This window comes from Pseudonaja textilis, chromosome Z (assembly GCF_049901715.1).
Source record: "Pseudonaja textilis isolate UNSWEBS1 chromosome Z, rPseTex1.2, whole genome shotgun sequence".
Taxonomy (NCBI): domain Eukaryota; kingdom Metazoa; phylum Chordata; class Lepidosauria; order Squamata; family Elapidae; genus Pseudonaja; species Pseudonaja textilis.
In genome coordinates, this window is record NC_142008.1 from 9007047 (window position 1) to 9031150 (window position 24104).

Sequence of the window (24104 nt, forward strand, 5' to 3'; positions counted from 1 at the left end):
GCAAATTACAAAATAATTTGCAAACAAAAATATAAGTTCCATTTAGCAAAGAGGGACCTCCAGACTAAACTTTAACAATAAGGCAACTAATTAATCAGAGAAGGAAGACAAAGTGTTGGGACTGTCAAAACATCAGGATGTTAGCTATGATTGAATCCATCTTTTTTTTAAATAAAGTTTTACTGAGTTTTAATAAAACAAATAAAACATCTCATTTGAGTACAGCATCATTCCGGGTTATCACATTTCCATAGAGGCACAATTTCATATGCATATTCATCTTATGTATTCAACTTCATATCTTATTAGTCTTTTTCCAACTTCTCACTATTTCTCCCTTTACTTCTCTTAATTGTCTTTTATGGTTATCTCATTTTCTTCTTATTCAATTCTATTTCTTTTACCTAAATTTCTATATCTTTTTATTCATTGTACTTAGACCTTCATCTGTCTTGTTTACAATTTCATATGTTCTCTTCCAACATTCTTAAGAAGCAAAATTCCCCCTATGATTGCCAATCGAAGTGCAACACCTTTAAATCTTATTGTTATTATCATATGAAATCTCATTAAACATTGAATTTGTGCATTCTAAAATTATAACATTCAAATTTCTTATATCTATTTTATATCATGTAGATCTCATCATTCAGACTCTGTTTGGTAATTCCCCTTGAAAATGTAAAAAGAAAAATTCTAAAAACAACATATATATATATATAAACATTAGTAAACAAAATAGTTATTCAAAATCATTCTAGTACTGGTATGAACCTTTCACATTTCTTTTCAATATCTATCAATCTTTGAGAACGATTGTTTCCCTCCCTTCTTCATTATTACTTAACTGTTAATAAGCATACTATTGGATAGTCAGTTTTATCTTATAAATTATTTACTATTAATAAGCAAAATAATTATTCAAATTCATTCTAATAACTGGTATAAATTTCCTTATAAATCTTTCACATTTCTTTTCAATATTTTATCAATATTTAGAAACAATTGCAATGTTTGCCTCTCTTCTTGATTATTGCATTAATTATAAATAAACATACCATTACATAACAATAGTTTTATTTCATAGATTACTTATTTCACTTCTAACTCATTACAACACTATCTTTTGTACCTTTGCAGAATCCTCACTTTTAACATTACCATTGTCTCTGTGTTTTCTAGCTGAGCAAATATCTTTAATCCTAGTACGTTTCCCATTTTTATTTCCTGTTTTTGTCCCTCATAAATTCTTTCCCTTTCTATCTTTCCCCCCTTTTTCTCATCCATTTTTTAATGCCCTTCTCTCTCTAATTTTCCCTTCTGTAGTTTTCTTTTCTGCTTCTCCTTGCTGTTATACTTCTTTTTCAGACTATTTTTCTTTTTGGCTGTTCCCTTTGATCTCAAACTTTTAACTCCTTTCCCTCTTTTCCCCCTTATTACCACACTTTGCATTATTTGATCACTGAAAATGGCTTCTTCTTTGTCCCACACTTCTTCTTGCTCTTGAAGCTTTTCCTTTTCCTTTTCATAGTTCAGGATCTCCATTTCAAAAAATTCAAATACGAAGCCAAAGGGTCTTCCTCCCCTTTCTGCATCTTCTTTCTGTTTTTTAAGACTCATCTTCAATTCCTCCAGGAGTGATGCGATTTTAAACACTTTTGAACAACCACCCGATTGACTTTAAGTAAAAACAGAAAAAGGAAGAAAAAAACCAATGCCAAAAACTTTTTTTAAAAAATCACCAAATGATCGCAGACTGTTCCTTCTTGTTTCTTTCCTTTACTTTTCCTTTCCGTGGGTTACTATATCTTTTAATAAGATTTCAGTTACAATGTATCCTCGGGAGTCTTTTCAAAGTTTCACTGTTAATCCTCTTTATTTTTCCAGGTGGCACTCCATTTTTCCATTATTCCAAGTCCCACCCTTTTGCCTCCACTCTTCTCCTTTTTAGGGCTTTAAAATGACCAAGAAAAATTTTTTATTCTCCTTTTGACAGATTTCAGTTTAAGGTTGCCTATTAGTGTCAAAATAGATTAATATAAATTTCTTTCCATACCATTTGTAATTGTCAATATAAAGGTAAAAGGGGGGTTTTTAGCTCCTTTTCTCTCTCCTTTGCCACTTAAAGATCTTCTTTCAGAAGTATCCCTCTAGGTACTTTTAGATTCAGGGTACCTTGCTTAGATGTTCTCTATTGTTTAGCCCCGTCTGTCCTGCTTTCCTCTTTGTCTTCCTCCTGCACAATCTTATCCAGTCGGGTTCTTCTTTGAGGTGGCCATTTCTGACCACCGCTGCAACCGCCTTCGGGGAAGGGAATTTAGACCAGCCAAGGAGGAGAGATGCAGCTCCCCTCCACTTGGCTAGCAATCTCCCCCCTCTTCACCACCTCTATGGGGTGGCTTCAGCCCTGAATCTAAAGGATCAGGGCGCTCCAGCAGCGAGCATAGATCAAAGCCGCACATGATTGCGGATTTCAGTCTGTCGCCGAAGAGACCCAAACCGGAAGTCCTGAATCCATCTTTTTTATTTTATCTAGATTGTGCAGATTAAACTGAAAGATTAAACTGCAGATTAAACAGAAAGACACAGAATATTATCAAACATGGACTTTATTTTACCAGTGGTTGGAAACAAGAGGTGGAGATTAAGAATGTAATCTATATTGTTAAGCAAATTAAATAACCCAGACAACACAACGTTTATTAAGCACTAACAATATGTAAACAATAGAAAACCAATAAAATCTTTTTAAAAAATGATTCATCTTATTTACTTTTTTGATACCTTTCCACCATATATGCTCTTGAAAGAACATAGAGACATCATGAAAATGAATTAAATTAAGAATCAAGGAGCAGATTTTTATAATGATGATAAAACATTTCAATTTTATTTTTTATGTGTAATATTATTAAAAATTTGGTGTCAAGCACAAACCGAATGTGTAAAAGTGTAAACTGTAAATATGTAAATATGTGGCAATATTTCTCATAAAAAGTTTGAGCCTGATAGATTTTATCCATACTTTAACCAAATATACAATGGCTTTGATCAGGGAATTGTACAAATGTTTTAGGAAGGAAAATTGGACATAATGGCATCAAGAAAGGGTCATGAACGAGTTGGAATACCACCAAACAGTTCAGGATTGGAAAGTAAAGCTAGAAGAGTTTTACAGGAAGTAAAGGCTGAAAATTCTAATCAAATTTTATGTGTGTTATATTCTTCATAATAATTTGTCCCAACTTGATTCTTTGCTTCCACCAATAGTGGAACTATTTCCTTCCAATCTTTCCCAGCGTCAGAGAGTTCTGCAGAGAGCTAGGACTTCACATAGAATGATTACATGCCATCAAGTCAATATTGACTCTTAGCCTCCACAGAGATAGATTTTCTCCATGATGATCTATCCATAAGTTGGTCCTTCAGGTCTTCCAATAATGCACTTATCACCATTATAATGGAATTCCTCTATGCTCTTCTTCTCTTTCCTTCCACCTTTCCTGTCATTATATAATTCTCCAGGGAGCTAGATATGTAAACTTTTAACTTTATTATGTGATTTATCTATAACAAGCTAGGTGTCAAAGTTGATTTCACTGAGGCCGCATCAGGGTTGTGTTTGGCCATGGGGACCAGGTGGGCATGGCCAGCTCAACATCAGGGGCACCTGTGGTGGTCCGAGTGCTCTGCCAGCAAAAACTGAGCAGGAGGCTGCAATGGCCTCCTGCAAACCTCTGCCAGCAAAAATAGCCCTCCCGAGCTCCGTTTTCACTGGCAGGGGGTTGCAGGAGACAGTTGCAACCTCCCAAGGTCAGTTTTCACTGGCAGAGGCTCCACAGGACAGTCCTTCACTGTTTCCAGGGCAGCCCTGTGGGCCAGATCTAAGCACCCCACAGGCCGGATTTGGCCCGCACGCCTTGAGTTTGACACCCCTGATCTATAACTATATTATATATTTTATATGTGGCCTGACAATTCTCCTTCACTCAATATTAGCCAGGCAAGCCAACAGATTGGACACACATGGACCAAGCTATAAACTACTATGCCAACAGGGAACCTTCCAGATGTTTGGATCATGACATCCTCAGACAACATGGCCTTTGAAGCTATGGTTGAATATGTTTGGAGAACATCTGGCTGCAAATGGTTGTCTCCCATGATCTTCTGCATCCGAGCTGTGACATCCGAGATGTTTCTAACTGCATGCTCCAGCCTTGAGAAGAAATTCCTCCAGCCTGAAAAAAAAAGTCCTTATTATTTATTTATTCCTCTTGTGTTTAAGAAGTTAAATCCCCAGAGCATCTCAATTGAGATCAAAAGCGAGCTACCAAACTTCACCTGGCACACCTGTGCCTTATGACTTCTTAATTACCCGCCTTGCATTCCCCAAGCAAGAAGGCAGTGGGGCAGGACTCATTTTCACCCATGTATAAACCTCTGAAATGCACTGAAGGTAAGAAAACCTTTCCAGAATGCCCGGGGTGTTCACCAGTTTAGAATAATCCCACAGATCTTGCACCTTATGCATTCCTGGACTACTTCTTCATCTTCCTTCTCTTTCTTTCATTTTTTAGAGAAGGGAACCGCCATAGGATTCTCAAGCTTAAAAGTTATGATTGCTCATTTCTGGGAATTTCCATCCATTACCACCCCTCCAGCTAACAAAATGGCTCTGTGGAGGCTTGTACCCTATTATCAAGGGGCAGGCAATTATTATGGATTTGCACTAGATTTATATAGGGTTGTCGAGTGATCAGAAAGACCGTCATTGGCCTCTTTTGGATCCTGTTATCCTGTTGTTACACATTGGTACTCTTTGGCCTAAAGAGATTCTTAGGTAATTTCACCCATGGCGCTAATTAGATAAACAAGTAAACAGCTTACATAATTGTACCCCGCAAGCCTATGTCTTAACTAAAGCCTGGATCAAACTTCTAGTTCTCCTTGTCCTTCTGCTTTTCTAATTAGAGCCATAGTGAAATTACCCAAATAATATAGTAGCGGTTATTTAACTTGTTTATATTTTAAATTAACCTGACTAATATGGGAATAATGAGAAAGCAATATAAACCACAGAATCTAGCAGATGGACCAGAGAAGATGAGCCATATTGATGAGGAACAAGATTAGGATTTCAACCCTCTTGGATGTAGAATTAGGACCATGAAGCAGAAACTTCCACTGGACTAATCAAAAATTGTAATAGCACATGGGGATGACCTTGAGGAATAAAGGGAAGAAATGTTGCTGAGGAAATAATCACACAAGTGAGGCAGGAGTCACCAGTGACTTAATAGTCAGTGAAAGAAATGTAGAACGGACCTGCCCTAAAGGATCAGATTGTTAAAAGTGAAAGTGTGAGATTTGGACTTTCAGACTTGCAAGATTCTGTTAATGTAGCCTTACAGTAAAGTAAAATTAGCCATCTGGTCATATTTCCTGTCTGGTTAACCTAGAAGGACTAATAGGGACTAGGTGGGTTGACCACAAAAATCCACAAAAATATCAAAAGCATCTGTGGCATGGTTGAATTTCTGATGGACCATCACCAACAAACCATTGAAACCAGATTCTCCTTCTCACTGTCTTTCCACTTCGGTCAATCTTCTGTTTTTTTAAATTATCTTGCTCACATGAGGCTAAAGATTTTTATACTGAATAATATGCAACCTATTTCTGCATGCAGGCAATTAACAAATATCCATGCTTGCTCTCTTGTAATGCTTGCTTTGTTATTGAAATAAAAGCAGTGAAACTTAATTTAAGATTCTGGGCTTCTCTCTGAAAATCACCAAAAGCCCAAAAGAAGATACTGGTAGTTCTTGATTTACAACCATTCATTGTGACTGGATAGAACATAATTGAAAAAAGGTGACTTATGACCATTTCTCACACTTACAACCATTGCAGCATCCCTACAATCATGTATCAAAATGTGGATGCTTGCAACTGGCATGTAATTATGACTAAGCCAGGATTCACAGGTTTATATGGTTGGTTAGTTCAATGTTTTCAACACATTGAACTAGCCAACCACATATCAGCCTCTGAAATGGTCACTAAACGAATGGTGTCAAGTACTACTGTATTACATAGATCATAAATATTAACAAGTTTTTTTTCCCAATCTAATGATTTTGAAGTTAGAATTTGACATGGTAGGAGTCCCTACGGATTTTACTCTGCTACTTGTTGCCAACTAGAGGGGACATTGCTCATCTTCATTTCAAAGCCATTGACCCACTGCCAACCCATGCCAGCATGACATCATGGAGCACTGCTACTTTCCCACTGAAGTTGTACCTATTCATCTACTCACATTTGCATGCTGTCCAACTGCTGGGTTAGCAGGAGCAGGTAAAGACAGGAGGTCAGCCCTTTGTTTGGCAGTTAGGTCTTAAACCTGAGCTGCCAGCTTTCTAGTCTTAAATACTGAGCTATTGCGCCACCCATTTAACATGTTACAAATCATATTCTAGCTCGCAATCCCACCTTGAATATTTCTACCATGAATTATTTCCACTTCTCCATTCTTCCAAACTTTTGAAGGCAACTCTATGACTGTGCTGCTGCAGACCTGGAAATACCAAAAACTAACAGGAAACACCACATGTCAATCAGTATTTCCTTCTAGCTGACCAATGGAAGCATGCTAAAATGGCATTCAACTGAAGTCCCTCCTTAATCAACAAAATCCATCCACTCTCCCCACTTCATATAAAAAAGAAATAAAATAAATAGCTAATACTCTATGACCCCCTCTATGTGCATGTATATATAGAATACATTGGAAGTCACCCCCCCCCTCCAAAAAAAACTGAGTGTTTATTATACAGATAATTATCCTCAACTTAAGTCCAGTCAAGTTCCAATGGATCTCCCAGGGGTACGTAGGATGCATCTGAAGTTCTGATGGCCACTCCCCATGGTCATGTGACTGCATGTTGGATGCTTGGCAACCAGCCCACATTTATGGTTGTTTGCAGAATCCAGTAGATCACATGACCACAGTTTACAATGGTTTTGCCAAAACCCGACATTTTCCATTTCAGTAAAAGCAGCCCATAGCAAACAACTGATTTACTTAATGATTCCCCTCCCCACGAAAGGTTGTAAATTAGATAGGTCATGTGGATGACCCATTTTATGACCATCACAACTTACAACCATAGTAGACAGGCTCCATTATAGTCGTAAGTCAAGGACCGTTGATAAAGAAATATCTGTTAAGTTGCTGAGTCTTTATTCTTCTATTGGATTTTAAAGCCTATTGTTAATTACAGGGGTGAAAGGATAGCATGCTGATAATTCCACATTTCATTATAACTTTGATTTATGTTGCTTTAGTTCCTGGAGGAAGGAGATAGAAGGGCATCTTAAGAACAAAACAGATGCACTGAAAAGGATGCTGACAACTATTTGGCTGAGCAACAAAAATCGTCTCATCTTTTTCCCTCCCTCCATGAAAAGGAAGTGGGGGGGGGGAAGGAACCGCTAACAGCTTCCCCATCTAAAAGCAATCCCTCTGAAAAGAAAATGAAAATATAATATCTGACTGGATTCTTGCAGGAAAAAAAAAACAGAAAATAGAAAGATCATCTATTCTTGGGACATGTTTTGGGATAGTAGGGAGGATCTGCAGAAATTGAAACATCTCAGATGAATTTATCTTAAAGCAAAATGAGGAAGTGTGTGTGTATTTGTCTGACTGCATAACCACACAATTGGTAAGCAATTGAAAGGGAACTGATAAAGATAGAAGCATAAACATCGGTTGTATCCCAGGGGCTCAGAGAAAGCGAGAGTTCCTGCCAGTTGGATAACAGATGACCCACAGGTTTTGCAGAATTTCGAAGTAGCTGAGATAGAAATTGATCTGGTGAGTTGCTAAGAACAATAGACACTGTGGGAACACATATGTTCCCAACTGATTCTGAAACATGAATAGAAAGGGCTCACTTTCGGGGTGGGATTCTACCGGTTCGGACCGGTTCTATAGAACCGGTTATGTTTCTGCGCAATTTGGAGAACTGGCAAATCGCACCACTGGCTGGCCCCGCCCATCTCCACCCTCCCCTGCCCGCCCAGTCAGTCCTTATCGTGCATGCACAATACAGCTGCCTGCAGCCTGCTTTTGCCTACCTGCCACGCCAGCCTTTGCTCCCTGCCTTCATGATCGGTGAGTGGAGGCTCTGCAAGCAAGTCTAGGTCACCTACCTGTCACTGCAGGTCACCTTTCCACCCCCCCCACTTGCCTTCGCTGGAGAACACACGGTGCAGCTCTGTGTCGGCTCTGGCTGGGTTCAGCAGCTCCTTCTCTCCCCTGCTGGTCTAGCTGGGAGAGCGAGAGTCTCTTTCCCGGCACAGTGAAATTTAGCTTTGGGTCTTGCAAGTCCCCATCAGGAAATGGCTCTGGGCGGCAGAGAAGCAGCTAAGTTGAACCCTGTTTCTCTCTGCCACCCAGAGCCGTTTCCCAAAGGGAGGGGAACTTGCAGAACCCAAAGCAGCAACTCCTGGTTGCTAAAGTAAATTTTGCTGTGCTGCACAAGACGATTTCCCGGAGCCCCAAAGGCAGCTCCTCCAAGAGTGCACCGCCGCCACTCTGAAGCTCCGCTTTGGGATGGATCGGTAAGTTCTTGCTTTGTTCCCTGGGAAGGGCTCCGTCATGGAGGGCTGTGTCTTTGGGCCAGGTGTTTTCTGTCGGGCCTTCTACCTTGCATGGGGTAGCAGGAGGAGGAAGTGTGTCGTGGGGAAGGCTGCCTGCAGTTGTTGCAGCCAAAGCCAGGAATCCTGGGGTGTCTGCAAGCTTGCATTTGTATGAAGTTGGACCCCCATAGCTGCGCTGGCTGGGAGGACATTTGCCCCACATGACACTGCTCACCTGCCTGGCTAGAGTGTCAGAAGAGAGAGAGGGAGGAAGAAAAACTTGCCAAGTCTTCTCCTCGTTCTCAGGCATTCAGGCAAAGCATGGACATGTGCGGCTGGGGCCTTCTGTGCATGGGTGAGTCCCTCTGGTGCCGTGCACATACAAGTATGCATGTGTGTATGCCCAAGAAGGAGGAAGAGTTGCCAAACTTTTCTTCCTCCCTTCACAGCATGAAAGCAGCCGCTGCAGCCTGTCCTTTTAAGGCAGTGGCCCCCAACCTTTTTTGTGCCACAGCCCAGTACCGGCATCACAAAATGATCCGCGGCCCGGTACTGGCATCAGCACGCATGACAAGGCAAGGTGAGCCAAGCGACCGGCCAGCCAGCCGTCCCCCGCTTCTCCCCGCCACCTTCAACTCCTCCTTTGTACCTTTGTCGATGGGCTTCGCTTTGGGACGGCTTCGGCATGGTCGCTCAGCTCGCCTTGCCTTGGGTGCTGAAAGAATCCTCGCGCCTTAGTTTTGTTCAAAGCCCCCCCCCTTTGATGAAACGAAGGCACGAGGATTCCTTCAGGACCCAAACGCCACTTTCCAACCAGAAAAGCTCACCCGGAAGCACTTTCTCGTCAAACAAGATGGCGGCGCCCAGCAAACCGGCGGCCCGGTAGAAAATGTTCCACGGACCGGAACCGGTCCGCAGCCCGGTGGTTGGGGACCCCTGTTTTAAGGTACTTCAACGCAGTGAGGTGTGAGGGGGGACAATAAAGGGGCAACTAGGCCATACGAGCTGCCTTCCGAGCAGCTCTGCTATGAAGGGAAGAGAGGAAGAATAATTCTTCTCCTCCTCCTTGGGTAGAGCATGCACACATGGCACCAGGAGGATCTTCTGCAAGGGGTCAGCATGTGGGCACGTCCCACCAGCATCGTGAGATGTGTGAGTGTTTGCTCTGTACGTATGAGGCTGAGAAGGAGGAGGGAAGCAGCCAGGTTGAATGCTGTTAGCGTGGCTGCAGAGAAGCAGAAAGCAGCTGCCAACAATGCCCTCATGTGAAGATGTTGGGAGCAGGGAGGCTCGACCCCTCTCAGGAGCCATGAAGTGCTCACCACCTCTCTTGACACCCACCAATGCGCTTCTCTTCCTCCTCACCAAAAGCGTTATTTTGGGGGGAGACTGAGGGATTGCCCCACTCCCTGCCAGCCATCTGGTCTTCAGTATTGGTTCGTCAGATTCCCACCACCCAGCAGCAGTTCAGATGTTCCTTCCCCCCCCAGGGACAGGGAGAGGGAGGAAGGGAGGGAAGGAGGGAAAGAGAGAGAGACAAGAGACAGAGAGAGAGGGAGAGAGAGAGATGAGAGAAAGAAATGAGAAACAGAGAGATGAGAAAGAGGGAGAGGGAAAAAGAAAAAGAGAGAGAGGGGGAGAAAGAAAGAGACAAAGAGAGAGGGGGAGGGAGATATTTTTAAAAGAAAACAGAAAAATGGCTCTTTGAGTGTTTAAGGTTGCAAATCCTGGGTTAGGCAAACACTATGGTCGTTAAATGAACTCTGTGGTCATTAAGCAAACACTGGTTGTTTAAAAAGTCCCTTTTCCTCAATGGGCATTTTTAACCAGAAACCAGAAGGAATTGTTGGAAACTGGCAAAAAAGATAGAAAACCTCAGTCACATCACTGTGTGGGATGTTGTAACTGGTCATAAGTGTGTGTATTTGTGTGTGTGTGTGTGTGTGTGTGTGTGCATGGCTGTCAAAACTCCAAAAACAGGTCAAGTACCTCTGGGGAGGTCAGCCATAAAGTAGAACACTTGCTAAGCAACTGGCCATTAAGTGAGAACCACTTATATTTCATTTGCCAGTCACATGGCCACCTAACCACACCCAACCGTCACATGACCACCTAGCCATGCCCAGCCAATCACATGACCATGAAGCCACACCCACAAATTAGGCCACACCCACCAAACCAGTTGTTAAGAAATTTGAATCCCACCCCTGCTCATTTTGATTCCACCTTCTTAAAATTTGAAGGTCATTTTACTAGGTGTGTTCAAAGGACTCCCAAAAAATGTTTGTAAAATACATTACCAGAAATGAAGAATTCAAGATTTGGGGCCTTTTGCAAAACTTCAGAAGACTGCTTCTCAGCTGCTTCCCCATTTTGCTTTACTGATGTGGAAGTGCATTGTTTTTAATGCTTTGCAGAGACTTTATTTTGATGTCATAAACATCTAGACTGGATGTCTTTCCTGTGTCCTTCAACCCAAAGAGAAAGAGAGAGCAAGCCTCTGTTCCAGGCTCCTCCAACCTGGTGCTGTGCAGATGTGGAAAGACTACAAGTCAGGGGTGGGATTCTACAGGTTCGCACCTATTCGTTAGAACCGGTTGTTAATATTCTATGCAGTTTGGAGAACCGGTTGTTAGAAGAAATTACTGGCCTAATCCTGTAAGGAAGGAAACATTCTGGTGTTGCTTACAGAAATTGCCTCTCCATTGACCCTTATTACATTCTTGGCAGGACTAGACTTCCTATTTCAGGAACTTCTCTGGAGAATTTTTCCCTCCTTTGCTGGTACTTTGCTTGTATGGAGTGACCATTCAAAGTTACAGTGGCACCAGAAAAAGTAACTTATGCCCATTTTTCACATTTACGACTGTTGCAGCATCCCCACAGTCACGAGAGGCCGGGCGATGAGATGCGTGCCTCTATGTGAGTGATATTGAGTTGGCCACACCCAGCCAGTCACATGACCACCAAGCCACGCCTACAGAACCAGTTGTTAAAAAATTTGAATCCCACCCCTGCTACAAGTCCTAGAATTTCCGTAACAACTGGAATTTATTGGGATGGAGAAGGTTACCCTGCTGTAATGCCCTCATAATTGCTCAATTTAATTTCATTGTAACAGCTGATTGTTAAGTATCCCTGCAAATGTTGTTTAGGTGAAATTGGATTTGCAGTTGAGAATGGAAATTAATTCACGCAGAGTTTATTTAAATGAAAGAAGCAAAGCAACGATGTGTCTTCCTGGGGATCCAAGGATTCCACCAGTGAAATGCATCAAATAAGCTCAATTAAATTGCAAAGAACCCTTTGCAATCATCAGAGGTTGTTGAAGTTCTCCTGCATTAAGCTGCTCTAGCAGAGGTATGCCACTTCCCATAATAAGCGGGCAAATTATCCCTACCCTTGCATCCCCTTTTATTATTGGCAATCTAATTGACAATGCAGTATTCTAATATAATCAGAGTCCCATTTTTTAAAAAATTGCAATCTAGGGTACTTTTTCATAGCCACAGCCTACATGAAGTAATTGCTTACTAGATTTTTGTTCCATAAACATGTAGTAAGACTGAATTTGTGAGATTACTAATGTGATGATAATGAGAAGGAACTACCTAGGGTACAGTGCTTGGTCTTAAATGTTTACATCGTACACATTTGGTGCCACAGAAATGTACTTTGTGGGATAATACGATTCCAAGGAAACAGAGAATTTATTGTCTTTACATACCAGGAAATATTATTTTAGGCTTCTGTGCAATTTTAAGTTCCCTCTGTTATTACCAACAGCTCTCTGTATGCCAATAAAGAAATACAGCTCAGTGACTGAGCAGATATTTGAGAACAAGAATGGTAATCCCTGACGACATAGGCAACCCACCATCTTTTCTATTTACTTCTCTCTTTTTTTTGGCAGCTCCAATGACATTTGGAACCACTGCAGATAAATGAATGTAATTTCACACCACTTTGAAGAGTAAATAAATCACACAATATCTAGGGTGCAGGATAGTCTTGAAACACCTAAGACAAAAAGACAGAACAAAGATCTAAATTACTGAGGTACGGTATGTGTGTTCTGTATAAATCAGCAGTATCTCCCATGCCCTTCCCTAAAAAAAACCTTGTGGGATAAAATCAGGACTTTACCCCATAGACCAGGGGTCTTCGAACTTGACAGCTTTAAGACTTGTGGACTTCAACTCCCAGAAGTCCTCCTCCAGTCATGTTAGCTCAGGAATTCTGGGAGTTGAAGTCACAAGTCTTAAACTTGCCAAGTTTGAAGACCATTGCCATAGATTATGGCCCAGCCAGTCTACAAGTACAGAAAAGATTACTGACTCAGTCACTAAACACTGCCCATGCTTAACACATAACGTCTCTGATTTAATTGCCACCATCAATAGTTAAAAGGATCAGATGGGGATAATACAAAAGTCTCTTGCCTATATTGCTGGAGACCCACAAACATTTGATTGATGAAGCTTCTTCTGCTTTCATCTTTTTTCCCCATCTCTGCACTTCTGGCCTTAGGAAGCTGTATACAATTGATGGAGAACCACATAGAACTTCTGGTGAGCAGTTCCCCAATATTTCCAGTTAAAATGTCTATGTGAGAAGCTGAGCCTCCTGACAGCACCTCTGGAAATATTTTATTTTTTTATACTTCTGGCCAATTTTACGTCAAAAGAAGTGATTAAAGACTATTTTAGTAAGAAAAAAAGGGAGTCGTCCTAACCCTGACTTTAGAAGAAAATGTCGTTACTACAACAAATATTAAAATACCAATGGGAAATACTGATTGAAGTCTATAAAGCCTTTGGGAATTATTAATGGTTGTTTTGCATGTATACACAAAATTAAATGAAGAGATAGAATTACCAGTTACTTTATATAATGGTTCTCACCTGTAGAGGCTATGTATGCATAACTTGGTTTGCAACCTCTAAATCAGGAATTTGGGTTAAGCATCTCACAAATGAGACTATTAAATCAGTGATTATTTTATTTCTCAGGAGATTGCAAGTAGCCAGAGTTATTGCTCATGGTCCTTAAATCATCATATAAGCCACAGTGGTGCAATGCTTAAGAGTACAGAACTGCAGGTTATCCCTGCAGACTGCCGGCTGCCTGCAATTTGGCAGTTCAAATCCCACCAGGCTCAAGGTTGATTCAGCCTTCCAACCTTCTGAGGTGGGTAAAATGAGGACCCAGATTGTTGGGGGCAAGAGGATGACTCTGTAAACTGCCTAGAGAGAGGGCTCTAGGGCTGTAAAGAGAGGGCTGTAAAGTGATAAATAAGACTAAGTGCTATTGCTATTGCTATCATCTCTTCCTCCAGCAAATAATGTAACTTTGAACTATCGTTAAACAAATAGTTATTAAATTGAGGACTACCTATACAGATATACTTTGCAGTGTGGTTCTTGACAAACAAGGCACAAGAGGTGATCTTTCTCCCTTCTTGTTCCTTTGATTAACAATCAACCAACCAAACCCCTTCACACTTCCCACAAAGTCCTCTTAGCTCACTCAGTATAGAAGGGGCTGCATACATCCATGGAGACCTAACTAGATGTACAACATGTTTGGAAGAAATCAAAGAATCAAGAATATGGGTGGGAAGATGAGTAGACAAAAGCAACTTGCCAGCAGCTGTGAAGGAGAAGATGGGATATTCTCTGCATCACCTTAATAATCTCCAAACACATTTCTACAAAGATCTCAAATTCATCTTTTAATGCCTAGAGGAAATTTTCATCCAACAGCAGCGTGACATTGAGATTAGCTTCTAATAAAGGTGGCCAAGTTGGAAACAGAAGGGAAAGCCAACACCTGGCATTTCAATTTATCTTACCTTTCAAGTAATTTATTCAGTAAATAAATAGCTGATTACCACAATAAGCTTCCCTTGGCTTTGAGAGTTGGACTGACTATAGGAGGGTATATATAATTGAAAGCTTGCGTATGTTTCGAAGGGAGGGGAAGAGAGAGATTGAGATCCTCTTGAAATATGCAGCTGGATGTTTGAGTTGAGAATAACATTCTTTATACACCATAGAATTTTCTTTTAAATCTGAGCTGTCATCACTGGGTAATATCCCCACCCTATCAGATGTCATGGATGCCCCAAATTTCTCACCGCACTCCTTTTACTTAAAATGCTTTAGCTTTCTGTTTAATTGGTTGAAAATCAGATAGTGGCCTATCTTCAAATGAAGCTTGTTGCTTTTAGAATGCTAACAGTCTGAAACAGAGCATGACAAACAAATCCAACCTCATTCATTGCTTCAACCTATCTTGAAGGTGAGTGCGCTTACATTAAGACACAGAAGATGAGAATCCTAAAGGATGTCCCAAAGGTGCTTTTTCCAGCTGAAGAAGCAAAACATCTTCAAAGACAAAGCAGAAAGTCCAGTTGCTTCTTGAAAAAAGCACCTTTAGAACAACCTGGATGATTGAGAATCTCCATAGACATCCTAAAGGATGTTTTCTCCACTGATTCCTGGAATTCAACAATAAGCAGAAAAATAAGGAACTGCCTTCCTCACTCGAGATGTGTTCTCCACCTCATCAACTAAAATCTATGTGGTCCTCAAGTCCCAGAATTCCCTAGCAAGTACTCAAAGGAGATAAGTTTCTATGCTCCATGAATCCAGGAGGGCTAGTGGTCAGTGATGCAATGTACCCACCCCGCATAAAAATCTTTATTTTTTTTTATGGTCTCTCAGTCAAAAGACAAAGTTTGGGGATCATGAAATTAGTTATTCATTTCACTGAAAATTTTAATTTCAAATTCTACCCATAATTCACAATACTGCGTACACAATATTTTCATGAATAATTTACACTTATTTATACTGTATATGAATGCAATCAGAAGATAATAAGATCTTTGCAAAGAAGACAGTTGCTAAACACTGTTTAGCACTGTTTAGCTAAACACAATCCTAAGCACATCTACTCAAAAATTATTCCCCCTGACTCAGTGGGAGATTCTTCCAAATTAATGTTTCAGGATTTCATCTGGCTATTATTAGAAGGTGTTTTGAGTTCTTTTACAGAAACAGATGAACTAATGCAAAAATGAATTATTCTTTGTTATATGTGTTTTTGGAACAAATATCCACAAGCAAAATCCCTCATTCCTTACAGCCGCTTCAGACACTTAACTTGTTGGTACATGACTACAGATAAACACCCTAGTGAAATAAGTATTTTATCTTACCTTTTTTGTCACACCACTAATATCTTCATTCAAAGATCGTACATTTTTCTTCAAACAAGCCATTCAACCATACAGTCAACATCTTATGACCTCACTTACAAACAACCTTTGACAGTTAGAAGAGTAATGGTGAATCACCTGCCCTCTGTCCAAAAATGCTTACATGCTTTCTTCTACTGCAATTCTGAATAATTATATTGAAATCAATTGCTTCCTAATTTCAGCAAAGATTTTCACAGATGCATTAATTATCCTGAACAATTTAGGAGGGATTGCTTGTCTGCTTTTACTATGAAAAAAAACTTGCATATTTTAGCAAAGAAAATAGTGAAACCAATTTATAGTGTATGTAGTCTCTACTTATAACCATAATAGAGCCTAACAACCACGGTTGTAAGTTGCGCCAGTCATAAAGCAGGTCATCACATGGTCAACTGGATTTATGACTTTCTTTCGCAGTGGTCATTAAGCAAACATAGCAGTCATTAAGTGAACCCATTATTCATTATGGAAAATTTTTTTCCAAAAATCAGGGGAAAAAGCTGTTTTGGGCAAAAAAAATTAAATTGTGGTCAGATAACCACAGGATGCTGCAGATGGAGGCTGAATACCCCAAATGAGTTCATATAATCTTGGGGACAGGGCAGATATAATAATGTTGGAACAAAGTCATAAGTACTTTTTGTGGGAAGCCATCGTAACTTTAGTCACAAAGCAACCAGTTATAAGTCAAAGAATATATATATATGCCGTGTTTCCCCAAAAATAAGACCTGGTCTTATTGCACCAGGTCTTATTTTCAGGGCAAGTCTTACCCACTTACCTTAGGACCACTACAGCCAGGCCTCCCACACCCCTACATCTGTCTCACTGCTGCCTGACTTCTGCAGCCACTCGCAGCCAAATGCCATATGGCTCATCACGCCAGTGCTGCCACTCGTGGCAGGGGGCTGCATGCTGCCTTGTGCTGCTGCTGATTTCTCTTGAAATCCTTGAAAAACCCTGCCCCCTAATCATCCCCTTGAAATACTTGCAGCAACTGGAGCTTGCATCTCTATGAAGATAGCTCTCTATTGTTCTTCCTCTGAATTTGCCATGATCAATTATCCACTGATAAATTGCCCACTGATTGGCACTATTTCAATTGGGGTTATCTCTGAAGATAGTTAGGGACGGTAGAGAATGAATGTGCATTGAACCACTATGACTGATTATTTTCATTCAATGAGGATTGCTAATTTGGTTGGTCGGAAAGATGCTGAGCTTTTCAACTGGAGACCTGATAGTCTGGGTTCGAGTTCTGAGCATTATGCAATGGGGTGAGTTCCCGTTCCCTGTCCCAATTATTAAATTGAGGTATTAAAGTAATTAATAGAGTTTAATAGCTATTCTGTCCAAGATGTAGAATCAGGGAAATCTGGGGGAAAGAATTAAATGCACTATTAATTATCACAAGAGAGCCAAGCCCTCCCATGAAATTTATTGACACTTATCTAGTGCCAATTTAGTGCTGACCATTATTAGTTGACTAAATTCTTGGATACAGGCTTCAATAAATTGTCTACGCTGCAACCTTTCAAATGGTCCTTATTCCTTGTGCCAGACACAAGTTAAGATAATAGAAAAATGATGCCTATTGTAATAAAACAGATTTCCCAACTGAGTGCCCAGTTTGATCTAGTGATTACAGCAATAAGCTTGAAACCAGAAGTCCATGAGTTCTAGTCTTGCCTTAGGCATGAAAACCAGCTGGATGACTTTGAGCCAATCACCAGGAGACAGTAAGTCTGGGTCCTGCTTTTGTCATGAAAGCCAACTGGATGACTTTGAGCCAATCACTCCCTCTCAGCCCAAATTACCTCACTGGGTTGTTATTGTTATTGTCGTGTGGAAAATAGGAGGAGTAAGTAGTACTAGGTATGCTTGCTTCTTTGTTTATAAAGAAAATAAAAAATGTAGGATCTAAAGTAAGCAGACAAACAAACAAACAAAATGTATTGGACTAGTATAATTCTCATATGTTCCATCGAGTAAACTGGGAGAGCATCTGTTTGGGGAAAGGACACAAAAATGATAGAGATGAATGGTCCCTAAATAAGATAAGACTTGAAGAAATAAAAAAATCTTATACACATAACTCTACCAAATGATCATTTATCATGGCTATTAAAAAAAAAAATTAACTGAAACCAATTTGTCATCCTACAAGACTTAAAAGTCATAGTCTTAAAAGTTGGGGCTTGGCTGACTTCCAGTGAATGGAATTAAGGATGTTTTAGAAATGTCTTAACATAAACCTTCAATTTTCTTGGTATCTCTGGAACTGGAATCATGAATGAAGAAGAATCAAAGCTGCCAAGATTCTCTGAATAAGCAACAAATGTTCTTTTTCTGTATTCTGCACAGTAGTGGATTTTTAAGCTGTGCAGATGCAGATAGATAAACTCAACAAGATGACCATAACAAAGTACATTTATTGGTTCATCAGGTATCCTCATAACCCACATTTGTGATGAAGTTTTCCTTTAATGACCAATCCTTTGCATATCTGCCTTGTAGATGGTTATCTCCTAACCCATCTCGTAGCAATAGAAAGCAGCTGCCATGAGTTAGGGAGTTCAGACAAAAGTGGGGAAAACTCCCCCAACTCATCAAGGGTCAAATTAGTGACCAATCAGGATTACAGATATGGCCACGTGACATGAACTACATTTCCCAGGGTACCTTTAACTACATTTACCATGATGCATTCACTTAAGGGGACAGCTCATTTCCTAAGTAACTATCCAATTCCCATAGACTGGATGGGACAGCACAGTTCTCTTGACAGTAAGAAATATTACTAAAATTCATCATCTAGTTATAACACTAGCTACTTTCTTTTACTGGGAAGTAAACCATACTTGTCCAGGTAAATATTTCCCTCTACCCAAGGCATAATTTCATTGCGACTATGTTTTATTGTCCTAACAATTATTTAAAGACCAGCTTAATTAGTTGTTCGACTTAAATATTTATGTATCATAGGTGCAACAATCTCCAATTTAACCAAGAAAATTCCTATGGACAAAGGGCAGGAAGAAGTTAACCAAAAACCAGAGTCATGCAAAATAAATAATTTTCTAGATTTTATCACCTGCTTGAGTTGAAAATGATATTTATTTTATGAAAAAAAAATCACATTACATAAAAAAGATGCAATATGTTCCAAAGACTGGAGAGAGACAAACAACAGATTTATTTACTATTATATTTTTAGGGAACTGCTTTCCTGTCTGTACAAGATTACCAAAAATAATATACATTTAAATGGCACTGTCAGATAAAAGAGATGTAAATTGTCATCACTGAGAAAAGACCTGGGTATCACTACAAACTTCTCACAGAATAAAAATCAAGTCTGGTCACAAAATAACATATGAAGCCATACGAAATGCCAAAGTAAGAAAACTCATCTTATTGTAATTTTATTTAGGAAACAAGAGCCAAGAATGACTTAATTGTTTTCTTGATTTTTTTCTATCTCCACTTCTCTTCTCCCTATATATCAATGACTGCATCTCAAACGATCCATCTGTTAAAATACTGAAGTTTGCTGATGACACAACAGTGATTGGTCTCATTCGAGACAACAATGAATCTGCATACAGACAGGAGGTTATACAACTTGCCTCGTGGTGTAACCGGAACAATCTGGAACTGAACACATCCAAAACCGTAGAAATGGTGGTAGACTTTCAAAGAAACCCTCCCATACTACCACCTCTTACAGTACTAGACAACACAATATCAACAGTAGAGACCTTCAAATTTCTAGGTCCTACTATATCACATGACCTAAAATGGATATCTAACATCGAAAACATCATCAAAAAAGCACAACAAAGAATGTTCTTTCTGCGCCAACTCAGAAAGCTCAAACTGCCCAAGGAGCTGCTGATACAGAGGAATTATTGAGTCTATCATCTGCACCTCTATAACTGTCTGGTTTGGTTCTGCAACCCAACAGGACAGACACAGACTTCAGAGGATAATTAGGACTGCAGAAAAAACAATTACTACCCACCTGCCTTCAGTTGAGGACCTGTATACTGCACGAGTCAAAAAGAGGGCTGTGAAAATATTTACAGACCCCTCACATCTCAGACATAAACTGTTTCAACTCCTTCCCTCAAAACAACACTATAGAGCACTGCACACCAGAACAACTAGACACAAGGACAGCTTTTTCCCAAAAGCCATCACTCTGCTAAACAAATAATTCCCTCAACATTGTCCAACTATTTACAAAGTCTGCACTACTATTACTGTTAATCTTCTCATCACTCCTTATCACCCATCCCCTCCCACTTGTAATTGTAGGACTGTAACTTTGTCGCTTGTATCCTTATGATTTATATTGACTGTTTCCTAGTATGGTTTGATTGTTGAGTCTACCCTAGTCAATCATTAAGTGTTGTACGTTATGATTCTTGATTCTTAATCAATGTACCTTTTCTTTATGTATACTGAAAGTATTTACACCAAGACCAATTCCTTGTGCGTCCAATAAAGTATTCTATTCTATTCTATTCTATTCTATTCTATTCTATTCTATTCTATTCTATTCTGCGGCCGCATTTCAAGCGCTCAGCAATCAGCCCACATGAATGGTCTTTTGTAGGACAACCAAATTAGCCACATTTTACATTTTTGCCAAAAATTAATACTTACTTTCATAGCAAACGATTGGTTTACTTAATGATTACGATATTGGTCTAATAACTGCCACAAAAAAGATAGTAAAATTAGGTTGGACACATGAACAATCTACTTTACAACCATCACACTCAGAACATTATGATCATAAATCAAGGACTTCCTGGTATAACCACCAAGCTACCACCATAAATATCTTCATCAAAATGTAACTAGTGGAGGAACTTAATGCATAATATATTAGCAGTAGCACTGATGGTGTTATCTATTTAAGACAATGAAACATCTGCAAGAAAACAAGCAGATTCAGAGAGCACCAAGGACCCCTCAATACATAATGTTCAACACAAAGAAACATTTCTTACAATGTGTTTGATCGGCACTAAAATGTGGAATTTTAAAGTGGAACATTTTACATAAATCAATAAATAAAATGCATGTATCTAATTTCTGTACCCAATATGCTGTATCTTTTCATTTCAAAAGATGTAGCATATTAGATATGGACAAGGGTGGGCTTCAAAAATTTTAGCAAAGGATTCTCTGCCCGGTTGCTGGGTGGGCATGCCCACACCCACCCAGGGGCCTAGTCAGCCTCTTGCACTGCGGAGGGCTTTTTTGCCCTCCCTGGGCTCCAAAGGCTTTCCTTGAGCCTCCAGGAGGGCAAAAATGGCCTCCCCGGACTCCAATTCCCGGCCTTCCCAAACTTCCAGGAGGCCTGTTTTTCGCCCTCCCAGAACCTCCACGCACACCGTGCACTTACCTGCATCCAAAACAGGTCACATGGGGACTTCTGGGAGGGGCAAGGCAGGATGGGCAGGGCCAGCCAGGAGTGGCATTTGGGGGTTCTCTGAAATGCACAGAATCTTAGCTAGGGGCTCTCCCAAACCCCTGCAAACCTCAGCAACCCACCCCGGATATGGAATGCAGATCCAGAATTAAGTATTCAGGCTTGATGTTTGAGGCATCATAAATTTGCAGATACATAGATAGATGGATAGATGGATAGATGGATGGATAGATAGATAGATAGATAGATAGATAGATAGATAGATAGATAGATAGATAGATAGATAGATACATTATATATATATATTTGTTTTCTGGGGTTTTCGCGGGTATTTGTATGTGGATCTTTGGTTATTTGGGTTTTCTCCCGCGTAAAATTGGAAGTATCCAGGTGATGTTTCGACAAAATCTCACTCATCATCTTCAGGCTTGTGTCTTCAGCTTTGTGCTTCTCGGAGTAATGTGAACTTGCAGCTGCTTCTTCCTTTTAACTGCTAATGGGGGTGAGACTTGATTGGGTGGGGCTTGGCTTGTTCTGATTGGGTGGGGGTGTGTTCTCATTGGTTCCCTTTCGACTTCATCGAAACGTTGCCTAGATACTTCCAATTTTACGCGGGAGAAAACCCGAATAACCAGACACACACGCGCGCGCGCGCACACACACACACACACACACACACATATATAGTATTCAGGTTCGTTCGGGTATTTTCCCATGTCATTATAGTTGTGCTTTTAAAGTTGTAGCAACGTTTCTGGTGGAAGCCTGATGATGGCAGATGAGATTCTGCCGAAACGTTGCTACAACTTTAAAAGCACAACTATAATGACATGGGGAAATACCGAACAAACCTGAATACCATACATGTAAGTACCCGTGAAAACTTAAGATAGATATAGATATAGATGTTTATATATATATATTTGTTTATATATATATATATATTTGTTTGATGATTCCCCACTAACACAAGATGAAGGAAGACAAGACCAAGTGGCGTGGTTTCTCCATTGTGGAATAGTCTCTCCCTGGAAAGTATATTACTTGGTCACTTTTAAAATGTATGGACTTGAACTCCCACAGTTCCTCAGTCGATAAGTTGTAATTCCACATATCTTAAAAGTTACCAGGTTTGAAAAAACAGCCAGCTTTACAAGCTGTTAAAGATGGAACATTTCTGAAGAGTTTTGGGGGCTTGACTGGATGATACAGTGTCTGTTGTGATAAACTTTTTATGACTGAAAATATTCTTTTATTTTAATGGGTTTTAATTTGATGTAGTTAGGTAAGTTTATTATGGAGGACATCCTATAAATATTTTATTAGTTGCTAAGAGTCTTTGTGAAGTACGGTGATGTACAAGAATTATAACTGAATAACTAAATCAATGAACCATCAGAGATATGTCAGAGCTTCAATGTCTTCTGATGTTCCTGATATTTTTACTGGAGACAGGTCGTATATTCGGAAAGAATCATTAGGTGCAATTACTTCATGTTTCAATCAGCTCAGTTAATGTTCTGCTCTAGGTGTTAGGTTCTGCTTTGTCATATATTGGATACTGAGAACAGAGTATTACAATTTCAGTTTTCCGTTCAGATGATCTAGAGCAAAGAAGTTTGCTAATCTTATATTTCTATCTCATGCATTTCTTCTAGAGAATATTCATAAAAGTGCAAAATCACACAATCCATTCTGGGTATTTTAATTATCCAGCTTTGGGTTACTGGATTCTTGGTTACAGATGTTGTGTGGACTCTTCATGTTGGTGCTAACACCTCTATTAAAATACAACAGTGATTGTATAAGTCCCAAGAACGTACCAGAATCTCTGACATTGACATGAGCATCCAACTCATGAGATTCATTCTCAATAAACTCTCTGCCTATCAGAACTTCCTAGAGTGGTGAGACTAACATTCCTTTGGGTTTCATTTACCTTCTCACTTCTTTAATAAGGTTGGCCACAAGCCATAAATTTTCTCTTTCTTGGGCTAATGGAATGTTACACTCCTGTGCTGGCCTACCTAAACATTTGAGAATTAAATTCAACTCTTGCCATGCTAAACATGGGCTCAAGGCTGATCTTACTTTTAAAAGCTCCTCAATTCATTTTGACTCTTTACAGAGAGTGAATGGGTGCCCAGTTAATGCTTACCAGTACTGGCCCAGAAAGCTGAAGAAACTTCTTAGATTGAAGCGAAACATCTTCAAAGAAAAAGCAGAAAGTCCAGTTGCCTCTTGAAAAAGCATCTTTGGGACACTGGCCCAAATGTTTATTGTTCTAAAAATAACAATAGAGTGATGAAGCTACAAATGCCACTTTCTCCAGGCCACTCTCTGTCTTTGTGGCTTTACTGTATCTCGCTCCCTGTTTCTCATCTGCTTCTGTGGCCATAAAGACTTGCCAGCAAGCTCAATCATCACATGATCAATTCCAATTAAATAAGGCCATTCCACATGGGGCTAAGCTAGTTCTGGGAGTGCTCCTGGCATCCTATAAAATTAAATGAAAAGGGAAACGTTTATTTTTAAAATATCACCTTGATAGCTTATATACTTAAATTGGAGGAGGACACTTTATGTATTGATTCAGCACATTTTTCCATGAAACTTTTAGTAGAGAATTTGGAAGTTGCTTGTTCTATCGCCAGGACAAAGCAGACTCGAAGACCGGAGTTGAATTCAGCTCTTTATTAGTAACCAGTAACTTCAACTGAAGTCGAGCCGTGGCAGCCC

The 24104-nt window shown here is 39.9% G+C and overlaps 1 long non-coding RNA gene across 2 annotated transcripts in view; it reads right to left on the bottom strand.

The window, feature by feature from the left end:
• Positions 1–4067: 4067 nt before the first annotated feature.
• LOC148123901 (uncharacterized) overlaps positions 4068–24104 on the bottom strand; it is an 83234-nt gene continuing 63197 nt past the window's right edge. For both annotated transcript variants that reach the window (XR_015740402.1, XR_015740403.1), the window contains exon 3: positions 4068–4241. This is a non-coding gene — a long non-coding RNA (uncharacterized LOC148123901). The remainder of the gene's footprint in view (positions 4242–24104) is intronic.